A 21,463-nucleotide genomic window follows, 5' to 3' on the forward strand; every position below is an offset into this window, starting at 1 on the left:
CACTCATATGACAATCGTTGGCAATATTCACGACAGCATCCCTAGAAATCCATTCCCAAGTGGCTACAGGAAAAGTAAGCCTGGGTCTCCAAGGATCTTTTCCCAAATCTATCATCTCAGCTCTGCCCTCATCCTCTGCCCTTTAGCTTCCCTGTGGCAGAAGCAGCAAAATTCAGTTTTGCCTGCCCTGCTGAGAATTCAGACTGCTCTGAGTGGTAAACCCATACATGAAGAATAGCACCCAAGTGTTGAACCAGTACATAATGAGTTTTTCTAATCATGCCCTTGCCCTTCATTTCCAATAGTTCAGCAGCTCTCAGAAGTGTGAAATGTACAAACACATGACGAGCTTTCCATAATGTATTTGGGTTTACTGTGGATAAAAGAAATAATGTGGCATCTCCCTGGCAAACATATATTACCTTTCTCAATTAATCAAATATTCCCAAAAGGTTAATTATACAAAAAAAAAAAAAATGCAGTTCAGCATTTAGGCGCTGTATTAATACATTAATTAAGCCTTGATGATCCCCTGTAGCACTCCCAGGGGATTAGTGACCAGCTGGGAGAGTTGGTGGCCCAAGACTTTTCCACAGGTATTTATTCCATTTATTTATTCATTTTTTCTAAGAAATGTTTCTGAGTCAAGGTCATTACTGATAGGTCACTTGTATAAAAATAAACTGTAATAACAACAAACCCTACCTTGTTATGCTTTTATTATTCTGGAATATTTATCCAAAGCATAACATATACTCTTTCTTTAAGCTATGCTACTTCTTGTGACAGCCAATATTTAAAATGGTAGGAAACCAATAACATAGATATATTTTTACAATCATTTTTATCATCAGAAACAGAAATTTCTTCTCCCTGCTAACTCTGAGAAAAAGTGGGAAAAAAGTCAAAATCTACTATTGTATTTTTTTGCAATAAACTATTTTAACTTGTTTTATGTGTAGTAATGATTTGAAAAGCTAAAATTCATAGACTGATTAACAAAATTGTCACCTGTGAAAACAAACGAGAAAAAAATCCACCAACAGATCTCTCCCAATTATTTTTTCTTCCAGTTGCTTATCCTGCAAACTCATCCTGCGATATGAAAATCAATGATAGTTTTCTTTACTGAATGAATGAATATCAACCTTTATGCAGCCTTTACTCAGATCTCTGTCCTGCTGGGGTCACAAAGTCCACTATCAGGAAGTTATACTGAGTGCAAAGGAAGGCAAAGCAAAATTACCAATCTGATGATAAACATAGGTCCAAGAGACCACTCCCTGCACCTAGTGCTCTTGCCGGTTGCAATTTCAGCTCCTTTCCTAGGTAAAAAGCTAACATGATTCCTTCTTCCAAAATTTCAATTCCTATAATCATCACAATCTTTTGGTGAAATTATTGACAGTTTTTGGGTCCTGCTTGATGGTGAGTAGGATCAAGAAATTTGATGTTTTCTTGATAAATAGAAACAACAGTATGTTATTTTTTTTTTCATTTTGATAATAATACAGACACTACATTTATTTGCAGATATAGAACTCAATATGGCATTGACTGTTAGGAACACCATTTCATAATGTTTTGCTACCTTTTTTTTAATTTATTTTTTTTTATTTTAACCTTGTGTAGTCCTAATTATTACATGGAGCTTTATATTCTCACTTTCCAGAGACTACACTAACTTCCCATTTATTTCTGGATGTAAATCTATGCAATTGTTTTCCTCTGTAGTTATCTGTGACTTGGAACCTGTCTTTTCTCCTTCTGCCATGTTTTTGAGCCTGTGTCTACACCATGACAGCAGGGATTTCTGAGCCTTTCTGTGCTAACTGCGAAACTGGAAGCTTGGAGTAGCAAGATGATGGGATTTTAAGCCAGCATTTATTTGCTCAGGCACAGGGCCACACAAACAAAGCTTTCTCAACTTTCACAACGGAGCTGTCTGTCTTCACAGACCCTGTGGTGGTCAAAAGCTGGGAACCTCTGCACCATGTTTCCTAATGCAGGCTTGGCAATAGCCAAGTAAGAAGATTCAGTGATATTTAGATTTATGCATAGATTCTGCTGATAACAATGGTCTCAAAGATGTCCAGATACTTAATATTTGATTAACTAATGTTTTTACTATCTTTGTGCATATCCAATAATAGATCAGCTAGCAGACGATCTCAGCAAAAAGAATAATTCATGATCAACAGTGGGAAGCGGACAAAGTCTCTTGACTGTACTCAGTGTTAGGGCCTTTGACAGTGCTCAGTAGTCTCTTTATTTATTTTCCTTTGTGTTTGTCAAAAGGCTTTCCAAGAATACAAAATCAGCTTCCTTCATATCTATCTGAAAATGTTTAAAAATTGAGTTGGCAGAGCTCAGATCTCCTCAGAGGCTGAACTGTTTTGTCTTCCGAGAGATACTAGTAATGGAGCTTGAAATTTAAATACTACATTAAAATATTGTGGAGAGTCTCCCACCTTTGCTAAGTTTTCTTCATCTCTGTTTTACACACAAGCTTCCTCTGCTGTGATTCCAAGTCTCTTTGCAGGAGAGGCTTTGTTTCTGTAAGCTGCTATTATGCTCTGACAAGCTAGGGGAAGCTGTCAGATACTCTACTTTGATGTCATCCAGATCCAAACAGAGAAGCTTTTTGTACAAACAAATCATTACCATTTCCTTGCTGCCCTTTGCCAGTGATGGGTACATATACTAGTGGAACTATACAATCAGAATCTCTTTTTTTTTTTTTTTTTCCTTCCCCTCTGATTGTTTTGTTTGGTTTTTCCCTTTGTCCTATAATAGATGAGTATGTAGTACCTATTTACTGTTTTGGTGATAAAATTGTTACATTATTTAACATATTGAGCCTAGTGATGAGTCTTCCATAAGTCAAATATTACTGTGTTAATAATTTTCTCAGACTTGCCCAACTTTTTCCAATGTTTTTTTCCACAGATTGTATATTCAACCATGTTTAGTTTCTGGGCTTAAACCCAGACGCATTTCCTTTCTTGTGTTTAGTGCTTTCCGTTTAGTTTTTATCTTGTGTCTATGTATTTATATGTCCAGCTCTATGCTGACCCCAGATTTGACAAAGAATACATTTAGAGTCTTCTTATGATATTTTAATATATGCAGATATTTCAATATATCTTTGCTACGTAACAGTTCCCATTGTATTTTAATTCTTTCCCCAAAGCTCTCCTTAAAAGTGAAATGAACAGAAATAACAATCAGCACTGATAACTTTTCAAATAAATGCGTGAAATAGAAACAATGGAACTAGGCATTCTTCATCCCACTGTCTCTGAGGTGTTACGGCTTGCTTTCTTGAAACGTACATCCACACTAGATCAAAAAAAAACCCCAAACCAAAACCACAAAAAGCAGGTTGAAAGAACATTACTTTAGATTTACAGTTAAACACAAAGTCAGGAAATGCAGTTTGATGTTTGCTTGTGCAGTCTCCATTCAGTCTATATTTGCATCCCATCTTAGGTACTTAGTAATTCATGGGTTCCAATAAAGAAATATCCTATGGAATGATGTCAGTAGAAAGTGCATAAAGTACTTGCACCCAGAGAGGTGTATTCAGTTTGTATAAAAATATGAAATCCAATATTTCTGAATTTTGAGTGCTTCCCTTGCAGCCTGAGTTAAAGTGATCCAAGTGGTGCATCATGATCTGACATAAACCCATAGGAATCTTCCCCATCTGGCTTTTCTCTACAGAAGGGAAAATGTCTGTTAAGGAAGAAGTATTGTGCAAAGAGTCAAATGGCCTGTCCTACGTCTGCTTATAACCCTCCCCAGAGACAGAGGTTACTACTGGAAGGAATGGTGAAGGAATCTCTGCCCTCACAAAACCCCTCTGAGTCACTCAGAGCAGCCCACTGCTGCTTCTGCCTCCTGGAAAACAGAACGTTAAGGGGGTTGTGGCATTTCCAAAACACTTGGTTGTTCATGAAGCTGGGAGCCAAGTCTGATGTACATACTATCCTCTGGTATAAATAGTGTTCAAGTTACTAGCTTCTAAGGAAAGAAAAATACAAGCAGAAAAATCTCCATCATATTCTATAAGGATCAGACTGCAAGCTCTTAGATTTATAGCACAGGCTTTTATCATATAAGATATGTGACTAAATACATTAGTTGACATCCAGATACTGTCACAGGAGGAAAGGATTCTGCTTAAGCCAAAGGCATCACGCTGATTCTTTCACGTCACTGTTCCATACCTCCTGGCTGTTCCTAGGACAACGAGCTGCTGCAGCTATATTGGTTGGGAAGATAGTCCTGGCTGTAGTGGGAATGCTAAGTTATTATTTTCATATCTCCCAAAATGTTTGGAATAAATGCAAGCCAGAGAAAGGCCATAATGCATTTCAACCATTCACATCACAACAAAAAGCCAAGCAAAACATCTTTAGGTGAAAAAAGATCCCATTTGGCCCAGGGAAACTCCGTATCATACCTGATGTAATAAATAGACTGAATTTCTCATGAGAGGTCTTTAGATAATATTTTTATAACTAAAAGTGTTTCTTCCTAAATAAAGGAGCAATCTCTAGCTTCCTTTAATGATTATGATGTAAGCATTATCCAGACAGTGTATCATCTTCTTGTTTGCCCTTAAAGAACACTCTTGTCAAGGGTTTTCATTAGGTCATTATTTTAGAGATGGCGATGTGGAGTCATTTGTTTCCTGGTAGAAAAACTGGCATAAAAAATGCCTCTAGATTCCATTTGTGCTAGATTTTGAATGCATCAGGGTAAATAAAACAGTAAGGTTAAAAGTCTTACATTATATCAGTTCCAAATGATTGACAGCAAGGGAATGCAAAAGGTTTACACTTTCCTTTAGCCTACAGTTTACTATCAGTTAACATCGCAAAGCTATGAGATGAGCCAAAGTCCCTCATTAGGAGGCTGAAGATATATACTTTGCCTTTGTGAAAAGCATCAGCTGCTTGTCTGGGAAAGAAAAACTCAGACTCTGAAGCCGCAGTGAATAAAGGAAAAAAAAAAACCCAGAAATAAATACATCCACATGAAGAAAAAAAAATCTGCCTTCTATATTATCTAACATTTGTCTTTTCTAAAAATATTTGCAATAGAAAATACTGTGAATGCAAAGTCCAGCAAGATAGAATTAAACAAAATAAATAGAAAAGATGATACCCGTAAAATGGAAAAATACACCTAGCTGCAGGCAGCAGCAGCAGTGGGAAGAACATTTCAGCTGACAGTGGACACTGAAAAATCTGAACTTGCAAGTTAACTAAAATTTCAACATTTTATATCTTTCTGTGGCAGGTTTTTTTTTTTTTTTTTTTAAAAAAAAGAATGCTATTTTACTAGGCATGCACAATAACTTATTTTTCCCTTATTGTTAAGAGGATGGGTATTGAGATTTGTAGTAGCTCCTTCTCTCAGATGACTTCAAATGACAAATTCTTCAGAGTATGGAGAGGCTATATTAAATACACAGAGCCCAGACAATGCTGTCAGTTGATTCTGGGAAGCAGCCAAATCTCTGACATTGGTGCTGCATTAATAGAACTCAGCTCTGTGTTGAACATATGCTTCTCAACAGGCAGTATAGTACTATTTACAACAAAGAGATGGTGCAATTATTTGCAGACCTTTATTTTTGCCTGGAAGAAAATGTAAGATCAGACCTGACACTTCCATTGACAGCCAAAACAGTTCCAAGGTTTCAGCACTTTGAAAATCACACTATTTAACTGCCCTAGTATAGGGCAGTGTAGTATAAATCTAGAATCTTAACTTTAGGTACACATTAAAGCATCCTGCCTTCCTTTATTTGTCCATTCACTGAAGATTTGCAAATGCTTTCTAGAAACTGGGATTCTAGAAAAGTTTCTGAAAGACCTGGTAACCTATTGCGAGGTCTAAGTAACCCAAAACCGATGAAGCCATTTAAAATATAGTAAGTACAGTGAAGCACAAATCTAAGTGAAACTCATGGTTTAATCTATAAAGGAGGTTTAAGTCACCTTAACAAGCAAAATATTGCCAATCCTAACTGGCTGCAGTTATGAAATCCATATTCCTAAAATAGGCACCCGACTCCCTATATACTATGTAACAATATTAGTATGATTTTTCTCCTCTGCATTCTCTCTTATAAAGAGGTTTGTTGTTGTTGTTGCAGTTTTGATTTTTTGTGTGTGTTTGTAATTAATTTTTAATTAATATTCCCATTACAACCTGTGGTCGCTGTACCTGCCTTAGAAACCACTGCAGAAATTAAAATACATCACAACACATAGCCTGCTGTACACAGTCTCTGTGGGGAAGGATTTGTTTTAAATGAAGTCTTTCTTTTCATGATGATGGAAGGGCCTCACCCAGACTGTGATGTGCCTGGGGATGTGACGTGTCACTAAGGATTTACAGACTTCATTTGGAATCTGGAATCTTGGCTTCCTTTGGCAAGAGGTAGAGAGTCCTCTTTCTTTCAAAATATCATGGCGATGTGCCTCTTTTCAGAGGATAAAAGCATTCATCCAGAATGTTGTAAACACTGGCTGTAGTTCTTTGCTTTGTCTAAACAGATATGGTTCCGTAGGTGTCCCCTCTCAGGAGAGTATCCTCATCAGGAAAGACTGGGGCTCTCAAGCCCTTCTGTTCAAGTTTCATGGGGCAATTTTAAGAAAGAGGTGAAAGAATACCTCTCTAAGGTAACAGTTAAGAAATTTACACTTGAATAGAGAAACCTCAGTTTTAATTCCTTCTCCAATGACTGTTAATAGGGAGGATTCTCAGGTACAAATATTTCCCACTTGTTTACAGATAGTAACCAGAATCTTGCACCAGCTGTACTTCATTTTCTGTCTTGTTCCAACGAACAGTACTAGTGCGAATTTCTCAAGGGAAATGGGACCATCCATCTAGCCTATGTTCTTTGGGGTTTGAGTTCATTTATCTTGACATAGACCAATGCCTAAATTTATTTTTAACTTTAGAAGGTGTTAATATTTTAATCTAATTTCCAGTACATTTTCTTGTCTATCTGTAGAAATTCCATTTAAAGCTTTTCTTCTTCTACCCAACATAGAGTAATGATCACACTAATTAGAATTTAAAAAATAATTGACTAGCTCAATTTTTTTCTTATCTTTCCATTTAAACCATTCTCTATAGTACCTGTGCAGGAAATACACATTTATTTAATATGCTTTATTTTACTCATCTCTGTTTTTAACAAGATAGCAATAAATTAGCAGTTGGGAAACTGTAAAGAACCTTCCATTTTTATCAGTTTCAGAATAGTTTCAGCAGGCTCTAGACCTTGAATAACTGCTGATTACTGGAATCATATTAACTCTTATAAAGCCCAGACACACAGCTACAGTGGCTCCCAGCTACTTGTCCATATGTACTTCTAAAATTAAACTATAAATTAGCTTCCTATTTCATTCCCAGGTCCTGGTCCCCAGGCCATTTACACCTCAGGTGTGTGAGTCTGTGCATCGGCTCTTTTTGGAGTTCCACTTGATGTAGGAGTAGTTCTGGGAAGAGTTTTCTTTGTGGAAAAATCCTGACAGGTCTTTTAAACATGATCTCATGAGGTATGGCAGCCTAAATATCCAGTCATCCTTCAAAATCCTATCAGATATTGTACCCTTCATGCCATGCACCTTCATGCCGTATGTCAGGGAAGCCATCTAGGATCCTAAGCTTCATGGGTTTAAAATGTTACCCTTGGTAGGGTCACACATTATTTCAGACATTGTGAGCAGGAAAAAAATCCCCAACCAAACCCTAAAATATCTCTTCTAGAAGCAAGACATGTAAGTCCAGACCACAAGCTATGCTATGAGATCACAGCTGTCTGCCCCAGGAACTGAGGAGTGAGGACATGAGTTGCTTTGTACCACTGATTCTTGAAGACCAGTGATCTGGGGTTTTCTAGGATGCAGATAAATTTCAACATGAGATAATAAAAGTAATCTGTATTTCAGTCAGCCTTCATTCTATTTCTTTCATCATGTAAAGGAAGGCACACTTCAATGTGAAATGTGAAAACATTTTGTTTTCATTTAATTGTGATCATTTTATCCTTCTTCTTCCCCCCCCCCTCCCCGATCTGAAGTACAACAGAAATGGCATATTAGAAATAAAACAGAATGTATTATATCCACATGTATTGCATATGAGCAGGATAAAAGTTTATAAGACTTAGTTATAACATTTAATCAGGAGATACTTGTGATTACCTTGTGTTTGTTTGCTAAAAAATATTTTAAAGGAGTAATTGCTGGCAAACACTCCTTTATTTATCCGTATGGAAATTACAGAAACAAAAAAAAAGGATATCTCCTGGCTAATATACTGAAATTGAGAACCCTGAAGAGTATGAGTAGCTTTATTCCTAAGTAAATGTGTTGGGTACTGATGACCTAACTTACCTCAACTTCCTGCAAGTTATTTTTCCTGTGACTACATTTCAGAATTTGGTTCACTTGGGACCCTTCCCAGGGTTAGATTATTATTAGAACTCATTTTTTTCAATGAAATTTAATTTTTTCCCCAATTTATTCTTAAAAACTCATAATGTGTCCAAAGAGAAGTTCACTTCTTCAGAAACTTTGGTCAGTTACGCTGAGCTGATGAGATTCATCATTCAGCTTTTCCTTTTCTTTAGAAAAAGGAGACGACCCATTCACGGTATGGATCAGCTGCTGTGGTGAAGTCAGACCTTAGCTTGCTTGCTAAGACTGCCAACAATTTTATCTGTGTCAGCAAATGTATACATATTGCTGTAATGTATTTGCTGTATTAACAATGTTTCACTAAGAAGTCAGCTGTAATATCCCTTTTGGTGGTTTCGATCTACTTTTTTATTGTATCTTCCTAAATTTGAAATGTGGATTAAAATCTAAAGGAGAAAAAATGAATGTGGAAAATGATCATACCTAATGCCTAGGCATTTTTTCCCTTTTCTTTTTTTTGTGTATGTATTCTGTTTTTCCACTTCCAGGGTAAAACACATGCTGTGCGACTGAAAACAAGGCAACTAAACACTTTTCTTCTATCCATTCTATTTATGGGTTTAAGGTAAAAATCTCAATATGATATGTGAATACTCATATTTTCTAACACTACAGTAGTTTTTTTCTCCTGCTCTCTCCAGCCTGAGGAGCCTCTTCCATAGAAAGTTCTGAAAATTCTTTCCAAGCATATTTATTTTCTTTCAAGAAAGTCATGTGCATCTCTTTCTTATTTAATAGACACTTTTCCTTTGGGCATTAAAATATTTACTTTTTCCACTCACCCAAACTGAATTGAACAACCAAAAAAAAAAAAAACAAAACCTGAACAAACAAACAAACAAAAAACACAACAAAAAAAAACCCCTCCCAAAACCCAAACCCAGACAGAAATGCATTAAGACAAATTGAAGAACAATAGTTCTGAAGAGATGTTTCATTGACATTTACTCTTGAAATTTTAAGGGGAAAAAAAGTTAAGTCAATCTATGTATTAGAAAAATGTGTTTCTATTCTTCAAATGCTAAATATATGTTCAAAATACCCAACCAAAAAAAAAAAAAAAAAAAATGGAACTTATTCTAGGTGTATGTGATGCTTTAGAAATATGCTGCTGATGCCTTAGGCCTTGTACTTTCAGTATTTTAAAACCTGTTTGCAAAATACAGCCAACTGGCATTTGTTCAGAGCATGTTAATTATGCCTATTGGCATTTAGATGGGAGATTAGGAGAGTAAAACTCTGTACTCTGCTCTTTGTGCAGCATCTTTTATTTTTAACTGGTTGCTTGAGCATTATTGAAGAGGACAGTCTGTCACAGATTAGTACTGTTCAGTAAGTAATCTATTTCAGCTTCACATTCTTCACTGAAATATAAATAATACATCAAAAAAAGTCTTTTTTGTCACTGTTTATGCTTTTGATCCTTCCTAGTCAAAGACTAATATTAAAGTACATTTTACTTGGCTGTGCTAGTATGATAAAAAAAGAGAGAATACACAAGATAGTGAAGGGGGGGAAGAAAAAGAAAAAAGAAAACTTGAAAAAACAATACTTCTACTAGCATATTGAGCACAGTTCAAAAGAACCAGCTGATCCTCCCATCTGCCAGATGGGTCCTACCAGCTATGTTTCAATTATGAGACAGAGATTCTCTAGGGAACCTGGTATGTAAAATAAAAATCTTTGCTTGTTTCCCCTCCCTGATTTTCTTTGAGTGTAAGCTACACCCAAAATAAGTTTGAAAGCTGCTTCTTTGGACAGATGTGTAAGTTTGAGCATAAACACATTTTCAGTGTTTTAAGATCATTCATATGTATACATACATATATATTTTTTAAAAAAATAATATATATGATATTCACTTTTTCCTCCCCTCCTCTTTCCCCCAAACTCATAAAAGCTTCATCAGACCTTTAGCAGTGCTTTGTAGGATTAAAGGCGCTGTTCCTGAGCCGTCATTAAAGAATCATTCCTACCTGGAGCATTCTAATTAAAGTTTATTCAATTATTTGTGCCCACTGGAAAGCCCCAGTTGCCACTAGAAAGTGAAAATGAAATCCAGATGAAGTGAAAAGAATAATTGGTTAAGATTCATGAAGTGTTAAGCATATTTTAGGAAGTTACAATAGATCAGTGTAACAGGAAATCACTGTATGTCAGCATTGATTTAACATTTCTTGGGAACCTTATAACTGTATAATATTCATAGACTTTTCAACCTTTGGATCTTTTTCTTCTTACTCTATGCAAGTATAATTAAAAGAAACAGAAAGAAATACTGAAAATCAGAGCCCACTTCAGCATGGTGTGCTGGCCAGAGTTCTTTTGAGCAAGGAGCACACAGAAATGAGAGTAGAGAAGAAAATTTGTCCTGTTTAGAAATTTAGGATAGGATTTTGGAGGCTGTATGGATTTACATAGATTCTCTTAAACTGTAGATTTATGGTAAGGAAGTGAGGTGTATTTTGAAGAGGGAACAAGGTGGAATGAGAAAATTCAGTGGACAGTGGTAGAGACTAAATAGACCCAAAGTTCTGCATGTACAGGGTTAGCAGGTTTTATGCAAGAAATAGTTCAACCCAATCGAAGTTCATTTTTGTAATCAGTGACTATATGTAATAAATCTTATAATACAAGTTATACTGAAGGTTAAATGAATAAAGATCCTTAAAAAGCACAAAAACAACAAACAGGAAAGTAGGATTCAATATTTAAATCACAACCTACAATAAAGATTCAAGAAAATTTGGGAGATTTCCTATAGAATGTTCTTTTCCTACTAGTAATTGCAATTTTTTTTTTTTTGCAAGACCATAATTTTCTCTTTGTGTTTTTAAAGGAAAACACAAAATTTAAATATTTTCATTCAAGCTCAACCTGATGATGAATATGTCAGTCATTGAACAAAGGAGCAAAGATGCTTAATTCTTGTTTCACACTTGTAAGTGCTTTTGTAACAGAGTTTCAAACCAAGTATTTCTGTACTGCTATTATTGGACTCCAGCAGATGAGAATGTGAATTATTTTTAAGAGCTGGAAAAATCAATCTGTAACAAAACCTTGAGAATATTTGGGCAGAACATACTGAAAAGAAAATTTTAAAAAAGAATAGAAAAATAAGCTACAAAGATCTATCAGGAACAGAATACCTTTTTCTGCTGTTGATCTGAATTTCAGCATAACAATATACCTATGTTGATTTATACCATCCATGAACCATACCTGAAACATGCATTTGATATACTACTAAAAAGTAACAATCAAGAATCCTTTTATGGGATATGATTATAATCTAGAAATAAGTTAGCACAATCCCTATGTGCTTTTCTTCTTCCTGTTCCTGTATTCCAGTTGATTAGGAAGTAGTTTTCAAAAAACCTACAGGATAAAGCTTCCTGGTCCAGAAAATAGACCCCAGACCCTCTTTATTCTGCTCAGATAAAGTCTTAAATTGCTCTGCAAAGGACAGTCATTTAGGTTAAAAAAACCCCTAAGCTTACATACAAATTTCTTTTCCTCTCAATAGGAATTATTCAGCAATGAGGCAATAACATACCCTTTAATAATGTGAATTTAGACATAGTATGAAAAAAGTAGCTTTGCTCAATGCTCCCTATGTACTATTCCCCCACAAATTATTCTCCAGATGATAGGAATAGTTTGCCTTCCTACTGCCTTTTATTAACAAAGAAAAAAATAAAACCAAAACATTTATTGTGGAAATCTGAGTAGAAATATCACTGGAAAATTATCTCAGACAACGCAAGAAGGCACTCCAGCAGAACTGGAAAAAACATAATAATTTTGTATTTTGCTCATACTCAGAACAAAGCTTGAAGAACCAAAAAAATCTCTTATGGAATGTGCCCAGTGGTGAAAAGGTCAGTGTTTCCTTCCAAGTGAATCAGAAAGTCTTACTTAATATTTTTAGCAAAAAATATTTAAGCAGTTGGCACTCCTTTCATTCTGTAAGTATAAACTGTAAAGTGGTTTGCTAACTAATGTAAAGCCCTATATAGTTATCTTGTACACCTTTTTATGGAGGAGACCATCCCACTTTCTGGAAGTACTGTCCAAAACCAAATAGAGAAGTCATCACTTAGGTCCAATTAAGTCTTAGCAGTAGCTGAGTTTATTGAGAGAAAGTAAATCTTTCCTCAGTCCTAGTAATACAAAAGTGGCAGTACTACTACCATTTTAAATCCATGTTTTTGAAAACGACAAACAACAAAACAACAACAACAACAATATTTTGGGAAAATAAATATTAGTGTACTGTTTCAAAAACACTTCACCCTCAGAATCTTCAAAAAATTGTTTTCCTGCAGTGGCTTTTCATACTATGTTGACTCATGGCTAATTATGCCATTCATTTAGCCTGGGACCACAAATGTTTTCTGTAAAATGTTTAGATTTCCATGAGAAGTCTGAACTCTGGACATGCCTTGGCATTACTTTATTAAGATTTAACTAAATAAGTGAAAATGATAATTTGTGCTCTCCTATTATTTCATATATTCCTCAGCCCCTTCCATTTGTACTTGTTCTAATCATAAAGATATTTAGGAATAGTTTCCTTCAACTAATGATCATTATAGTCACAATTTAATGGACATTTGTTTCTGTGCCATAATATTTTTTTAAAATGAATTAGTTGTGCTTATAATGGATTTTTTTTTTTTAACAGTACCTGGCTCGAGGCTAACAAGTAAAATGCTAAATGTTCCTTTTTCATTATGAGTCATGAACAAGGTAAAGCAGGGAGAAATACACTTCAGGCCTTGCAGGCAGCGCTTGCCCACCGTAGTGTACTGTCCACAGAGCAGACATTGCCATCATTTTCTCATTCTCATAGCACCTTTGATAATATGACCTAGGACAGTCACCCAATGGTAGCCATTAAATTCACATTTTATCACATTTCTGGAAGTAAAAACTCACAGGTTAGGCAAGCAGGCTCTGCTTATATACCAGTTCTAGACACATATGCATGCATGCACACACAAAACACTTAGGAGATGGTATGTTTTCAGAAACTTGACGAAAACATCAAACTTCACAAGAAATTTGCAGATGACTGGAAAGTTTAAAGCCTTTGGACTCCTAAACCATGAAATCAGGGTTGTCCCAATAATGACCACTGTGTCCAGATGTACAGAAATAAATGTGCACCAGCAGTGCAGAACCAATGGAAAATGTGACTTCTAATTCAAAAATACAATAAAAAGGAAAAAAAATAAATGAAGTGTGTAGGAGGGAAAACTGCACAGACAATTTGTGGTTTTTTTATATAAGGTAGTGCTATACTTAGAGGTCTGTCCTCTAGCCCCTGGCACACCTTTGGATTAGCCTGAGACGTGTTCAGGAGATGGAGATGACATGTCCATCTCTGGTTATGGTAGAACATATGGAAAGCAAGGTAGGGCTGGGGTTTCCAAGAAAGAAAACCATGACACTTGCAAAAGCATTGCCAAATGAAGTGATATAAAAGCCAGGCAGTTGTGCAGGGACAACTGATATACAAGATAAGAAGTAACAGGTATTCTGTCCCTAGCAGAAGTCTAGCCCCTCTCCCAGCAGTCTTCTGGGCCATTTGTCCTGGAAGACACTCCTCTCCTCTTCTAGTCACCTGGTCTGTTGTGATTGCCTGGTTACTGCTCTAGAATCTATTCTTGGAGGTGAGGCCTTGTTAAAGCACACTAATGAAAATGAGCTGCACGGATTAAGGATCATTTTGTAGGATAGCAGTTAGCTAGGTTGCAATTTACTTTGTGAACTCACAAATAAAGCAGCAAAAATAGCCAAACTGATCTCACCATGTGGTTGGCCTGATGCCATAATTATCTGATTTCCTGGCTTCAGCTTGATGCTGGCAAAACAAGATCCCACTCTTCTGTAGTCTGGGAAATTAATCCGTTTTCTGTGTCAGAATTTGCTGTTGCCTCGGATTCTTTGTCAGTTTTTCTGTAAGCTCGATCAGGCAAATAGGAAAAGTTAAAAATGTTTTTAAAAGCCTCAGAAGTCACATCAGCATTTCAAAGTATCCTGGCTAACCTACAACTGGAAGAGTAGAAAGTCGGAGCATGGAAGAGAGAACAGGCAATGAAAATACAAAAATGTATTACAACAACTTCTCTTTCAAGACTACTGTTTTGGGTAATATAGTCTAAAATGACATGCAATTTTGTGTTCTCTCTGGATCAGTTTGCAAACTCCATAAAATTATCCAAATATTATAGGTTATCTACATAATACTGTATATTTAAACGGTGCTTGATTTTTATGTTTTTTTAGTGCCTGATTTTCAAAAATATTTAAACATGAAGTTTTGAGGTTTGATTTGCTCATCACAAACTGTTGTTTCTTTATTATCTCTAAAACTTCTAAGACTTGGGGGGGGTTTATGCTATGATAACAAGTAGAAGCCATATTTCACTATGACAAATATATATATAGAAAAAAATGTTTATGACTGAAATAAACAGATGACTCACAGAAAATGTTAATGGAGGTCTGTTGAATTTTTTATTGAAAAATGCTTCTCAGCATTTTAGTCAAATTATAAATTTTATTGGAAAGAGACATAATGTATTGTTCACATTTCTTATAAAATAATAATATCAAGAAAGGTTGGGTGAAACCAGAAAAGTTCAGTTCTTGTCAATAAAATCCATAAGCATTTCAGAAAAATCGCAATTACATTCAGAACAAAACAATCCTCCAAACACACACATTGGAGATGTGTTTCCTAAAGTGCTTGGAAAAACAGTTTTTGAGATTTTGGTTTCAGAAAATCAAAATGATAGCATATTAAAAGGCAATCAAGAAAAGGAATTCCTTTTATATGTTTCAACAAAGATGTGGATAAAACTTAAAAATTGTATTTTCTTTAATATCTGTTGTATGAACAAACAGTATACCCTGAGCAGAAATAGGTAATAGCAGATTTTAAAAATGGACAGCTAAACCACTGTAGATTCAGTAACAGCCATCACAGTCAGGCTTCCCACAGGAATCCTGACTACAACCAACAGCTCATTCTGAAAATCCCGAGTACTATTTCACCAAAAAAAAAAAAAAAAAAAAAAAAAAAAAAAAGGCTAATTAATTAGAATATTAATAACTTAATACAATCCAATACTTGATGTCTGACCTGTCTCACTTATAATTAAAACTGATGGCCATTTTAATTTACTGAAATAAATGGTACTAATAGTTACTTTCCCAGTGTGGCTCAAATTATTCTGAAAATGACAATTTGAAAAAAAAAAATCAATTTTCTTCTTTGAATAATGGAAGGGTATGCTTTCCAGAAAATAAATTTAAAATTATCTTTTATTGCTGACCTAAATTTCTTATAAATCAACTGTGAAATATATTTTCAGTCTCCTTCAAGAAATGTATGCATCTCCCTTTGCAAATGAAGAGTGTCTTTCATAACAGGATGTGTTTTTCAAAGGACTTGGTTCTCCAGCTCTAACATTACAAAATGAGTCTGATTCAGTGAATACTTGAACAGCATTCAGTGAAATCTGAATAGTGTTGGAGCCAAGAAAGTACAAGAAAAATGTCCACAGAAAGTATGCTACTAAATATTGTCTGTTGTTTGCACTTGAAATGAAAATACATTCTTCAGCTCAAACATACTACTAAAATGATAGTGGTACATGTTACTAAATATTTACACATACATTTGAAATGTCATACACATATTTGAAAAGTCAAAACAAAAATAAAAATATCATTGTGATTCTTTTCATAGTAGTGCTTAAAAACTGATTAAGAGGGGCCACTTACCAATAAGACACAGATAGTAACATGCTACAACAGACTTTATTTCAAGAGGGGAGAGAACATATTAAAAAAATTTAGGTAAGCTTACTTTCCAGCTACATTTGCGTGTCACGGTTTAAGGATATGATGACTGGTAAAGGTCAAAGACATCATAAAGAAGCTCTGGTTCACCAATCTTTTGTGGAAATTCCCATTCCAGGATAAAAATGGGAAGATAAACATTTACTCAAACCAGAAAAATGGGTAAGATTTATACTTACTCAACTGGAAATTATTCTCAAGAGGAAAATTGTTGTCATGGCTAGAGAACATCAGATCTCAAACTACTGTTTTCTGGTTCCAAAGTGCTTGGGACATAGAGTCATCTGGAAACTGAATTTCCATTCCCTGATTGTAACAGAAAGTTGAACAACAATAACATATGGCTATAAAACTAGTTCCCATTCAACTACTTTCAAAAACTTGATATGTGCGTTTTAAGTAGGAAATTCCTCCAAAGCAGAACAAATAACCCATAACCAAGGGTATTTTTATAAAACCAGAGTCTTATACTGTTTCATTTTGGAAACGCTGGTGTAGGATCACCACTTTCAGCAATAAAAATATTTCAGTTCCATTCAGCAGCTACTAGGGCTTCCAATGTTGAGACAGACTGTCCATGCAACTGCCTTTGAGGTAGGATTTCAGGCTTAACTGGGCTTCTGCTCAAACCAATTTATTTTCTTCAGCTGTACTGCCAGTTTTCCTACATATTAGAAAGCCACTGTTGACATTATTAAGACATTTTGTTTTTTCATAAACAGAAGCAGGGAAATTTGTGTATGGAATTTAATTTGACATAAGCAAAGTAAATTGTGGAAATGCTGATACAGACTGAAGTGCATAAGAGTTATCCTGTTACCTAAAATGATTACAGCAAACACATTTGTTATTCAAAAAGAAAAAGAAATATGTGATTTTTCTGAATTATTATTTCTTTAATAATACATAGCAATAATAGTATGATTCTAAAATAGTGAGGTAAATTTGACTAAATGGCTTGTACAGTTGGGAGGAAGTATGCTCTGGATGATTAATTAATGCAGTTAAAAGATTCTTACAAAAATAAATATATTAAATAGATAAAATATGTCAAGCTTAGACTGATCACTCAGAGCTTTAATTTTCTGTGTCAAATTCAAATTCAAAATATTTCATAAACATAATACATTTATAAAATATTATATAAATAAAACACATATATGGAAAACGTTGTGTTTGTAGCTACATAAATATATATTGGTCTCTTTCCTAAATATTGTCTCTATGTATACGTAAAGATACCAGTGTCATCAGAATTCACGTGAGGTTTACAGAACCTTGTAAGAACTCACTGAAGGGGTTTTTATATGTAAGAAAACATGTAATAAAAACCCCCCCAGACCTTCATCACTATGTCCAGAGCTCCTGCACCTCACCAATGCAAGCTGCACCTGCAGTTTCTGAGAGACAAACTGGAATTTTGATATGTGCATCCATACACTAAAGAAATAAAAGCATCACAAGTGAATATACATTTCACTACAAATTCCTTAATGTTATTTTATTCTTCTCTGTAATTTAACCAATCCAAGATAATACCTGTAGCTAATTCCTGAGTTTAATGAGTTTTTATTTAATTAATGCTGTCTTTGCCTAGACTAATTCTATTTTCTTCCCTTGGGAAGTATAAAGTATCAGAACTATTATATAAAGTACCAGAACTTTTTGCAACACAGTAGGTTTTTTAGGTGGGTTTTGATGATTTTTTTTCTATATTATCCTGTTGTGTTTTGGGGTTTTTTTAACCCTCTTAAGAGGCAGAGGTAAGTTTTCAGTCACAAAAAGATGGCACGCTATTAACAGTGTGCTTGCAGTAGAAAACCAGCTTTGTCCTGACTGCAGTACTTTGCAAATGGGCCAGAGAGAGCCCCGTTCATCCCACTGCAGTGTCTCTGATAGCAGCCAGTAGGAGCAGATGCTTAGGAAAAGAACATTATAAACAGGGAACATGGAGGAGGGTAATTCTTTTCTTAGTATGGCCTTCCTTACTCCAGCAATAGGCAGTAACTTCCTGAGCTGGCAGTTGAATTCAGACTGTTGTAACTGATAGTTATCAAAGTATGTAAAGTCCATATATTTGTGTAATACACTTCTAAGACTGTGCAGATTCCACCAGCTAAGTATATGGAAGTATATGGGTAGTCAGAGGTTTGCCCACTGCTTTTCTCCTCTGCTTCTAGATGCTGTATGCTTGCTTGGAAGCAGCAATGATGGACTCCTAGGAGAGTTAACATGTGTTTAGATCATATGATTTCAGAACTTATGCCTATAAATATTTTTTTGAAAAGGTTGTATTTAGTAAAAAGTTCAAAAGTAGTGTGCAAATTGCCATCGCTGAAGCTCAAATTAGTCTCAACACAAAATAACAAGGTATATATGTAATAAACAATTAACATTTCACAAGAAATAATAATTTGTTGTCAAATCTTATATTCTAAGGTTAAGTTCAAAAAGTCTTAAATCAATGGACTAACTAACTGAGCTGCTACAGGTTAGTAAGGATACGTGATTACCTCGTAATTTCCACTACGATGTTTGCTTTTCCTGCCAGACAAACTTCTGTCTGTAGTCACTGAGGAACAGCTCCCAGGTCTCTCTTCCCCACTTCCCTATTATTGCTCTGGCTGTTTCTCATTTCAAAGAAAGCTTAAATGGGAGTTACAAGAGAGAAAAAGGCAATAGCTAAGGAGTTAGGCACACTCAAATCAGTTAAGGCACTGAAGCAGGCTCTGTGCTGCAATTCTTTCCCTGAACTGAATCATGGAGAGTTTCGAATGAGATCAGTGCTAACTTTTTTAGTTTCCTTTATTCCTTAGGATTTCCTAGAACTCATTCTATGGTTTTAAGTCTGGAGGATATTTTTGTCAGTTCAAAGATAATCTCTTCATTGAAATATATTTTACTTTTATTAGACATGCTGTTTGAAGACCGATTTTAGACTACCACATGAAGTATTTGAATGCATTGTGCCAGTGGCACTTAAGGTGTTCAGTTCACTGGTTTTTATGCTCTTTTTATACGAAAAAGTTATTTTATCTCCAGCTCAAAGTGGATTGGGCGGGGGGGGAGTGTGTTTGCCTCTGAAGTATTCTGTGACGCGTGGGTAGGAATATTTTGGTCAGGACTGGCTGGGGTTGTGTTGATGTCTGCCGTGCATTAGTCTGTTCTTGAAGCATTTTAAAATCCTTACAAGACTCACGATTTCTTAATAGTTTCCGACAAACATTACAGAGTCTTAAAGCTTTGGTTTTATTTTAACTTTCATCAACTTAAAACAGTCATTTAAAATAAAATATATTTCCAATAATACCCTTTGTAGACTGGATTGAACAAGAAAACAACAACAACAAAACAACTAAACTCTTTCAGTCAAAGCTGTATTTCATCACCATTGCTGAAAACATTATGAAATCTTATAATTTTTTTCATTCATTACCCTTCTGGGAGAAGAATTCACACACAGTTGTGGCTTTTCAGTTCAGTTTTGATAAATGAAGCTTGAAAAATATGGACATATTTAGAAAAGCATTTACTTGTTTTTCCTTTCCATGTTTTCTCTATATTGGAACAGCAGAAATAACAGGATTCAGAACAAAAACCCTTAACTTGGCACTGTCAGTTTAAGTTAAAATATATCTGATATTTTATAGTCATGGCAGTAGGCAGGTGTTTATCACGTTAGCCAAAATCTGCACATTAATATCCCAGGGAAAGTGTTTTGTGTTTCAGATGACCTATGTTTAACATGTCTCTTCCTACCATTGTTAAAGTGCACTTATTTTTAGTTTTTAAAATATATCCAGTTTATACTAAAAAAAATCTGAAATTTTGTTACATTGGTATATAAAGGTCCTTTCACATCATCAGTCAAGTCCAAAGCAATCACTCTTTCAGTCTGCACTGTTCTGTAACCCCACAAAATCTGCTAAAATAAACCCACAAAACAAACAAAAACCCAAACAAAACCCAAAAAAACAAAGAGGAGGTTTTTGGTAATCTTGTCAACATCAAGTTAAAAAGAGGTTGCAGGGAAATAAATTCCAGAGTTAATAACCTCATTGAAAGCATCCTGTCAAATCACCACTGATAACCAGCGCCCCCCACTTCCACTGCTCTTGAGAGTATGAGTGCCTGGTGCGATGGGAATTACCATGGTATCACACCGCAACAATGGTAAACAACCTGACAGCCTGAGAGATTAGCTGTCTCTACTATATTATTTGCCATAGTGGCCTAGAAGTTCCACTTACAAAAACATTATTGTTAATTTACAATAGCCAAAAAAAAAAATAAAAAAAATTAACTAGTACAAATCCACCCCGGGATTTTATGGAGATTATGCAACACCCATAGCAGAAGATTCACAGAAACGTACTTTATGTTACATATCAGAAATGTATTGACTGGATATCTAACATGAACTGTGAAACTGGAACTATCTGCTGATGAAGACAGGTTTGGGCTGGCCTAAACACAGGGAGACTGAATGGACCTAAGTTAGGTGGAATGTGTCCTTAGGTGAGTCACCATCTCTACCAATGTACTGGTTAGTGGAAAGCAGATGTGAAGAAAAAGGTCGGTTGAACAAAAGGAAAAGTAAAAAAAAAATCTTATAATCTGTAAATCACCTAAGCATCTGGCATTTTGCCCCCAGAGACATAAAAGCAGGTACCTGACTGCTTGTCTGTAAACAGATGAACAGAACGTTTATTGTGTAGATGTGTCCACCATACTAAAGAAGAAAATCTTATGGCTGCAACAAAGGTGTCCAAATCCTGTTTGGTTTTTTACTTTTTCAGAGTGTTAAAAGGTATGAAAGCTGAGTATGCATTCTTGGAGAAATGTGCCATGAGGTTTGCTGCAATCTAAGACAACATGAGACTTCCAGGTGGAGACTTGTTTAATAAACTAACCTGGAAAGAAAAGGTTATCAGAAGACACCAAGAAACTCGAAGCAATGGATAGAAGGCAAATGCAGCAGAAAAATTTGTCCAACGGTTGCAGAGAAAGAAAAAAAAGACTTTAAGATACCTAGTCTTCTGTTTAGTTATTATATACTGAACAGAGTACAT

At 35.3% G+C, this 21,463-nt stretch overlaps 1 long non-coding RNA gene across 1 annotated transcript in view; it reads left to right on the forward strand.

Moving 5' to 3' along the window:
* LOC142600410 (uncharacterized) overlaps nt 1-21,463 on the forward strand; it is a 321,258-nt gene that overhangs the window by 131,516 nt on the left and 168,279 nt on the right. The gene's annotated exons all lie outside the window — the stretch shown is intronic.

The sequence above is a fragment of the Balearica regulorum genome, chromosome 2 (assembly GCF_011004875.1).
Source record: "Balearica regulorum gibbericeps isolate bBalReg1 chromosome 2, bBalReg1.pri, whole genome shotgun sequence".
In the NCBI taxonomy this organism is placed as follows: Eukaryota; Metazoa; Chordata; class Aves; order Gruiformes; family Gruidae; genus Balearica; species Balearica regulorum.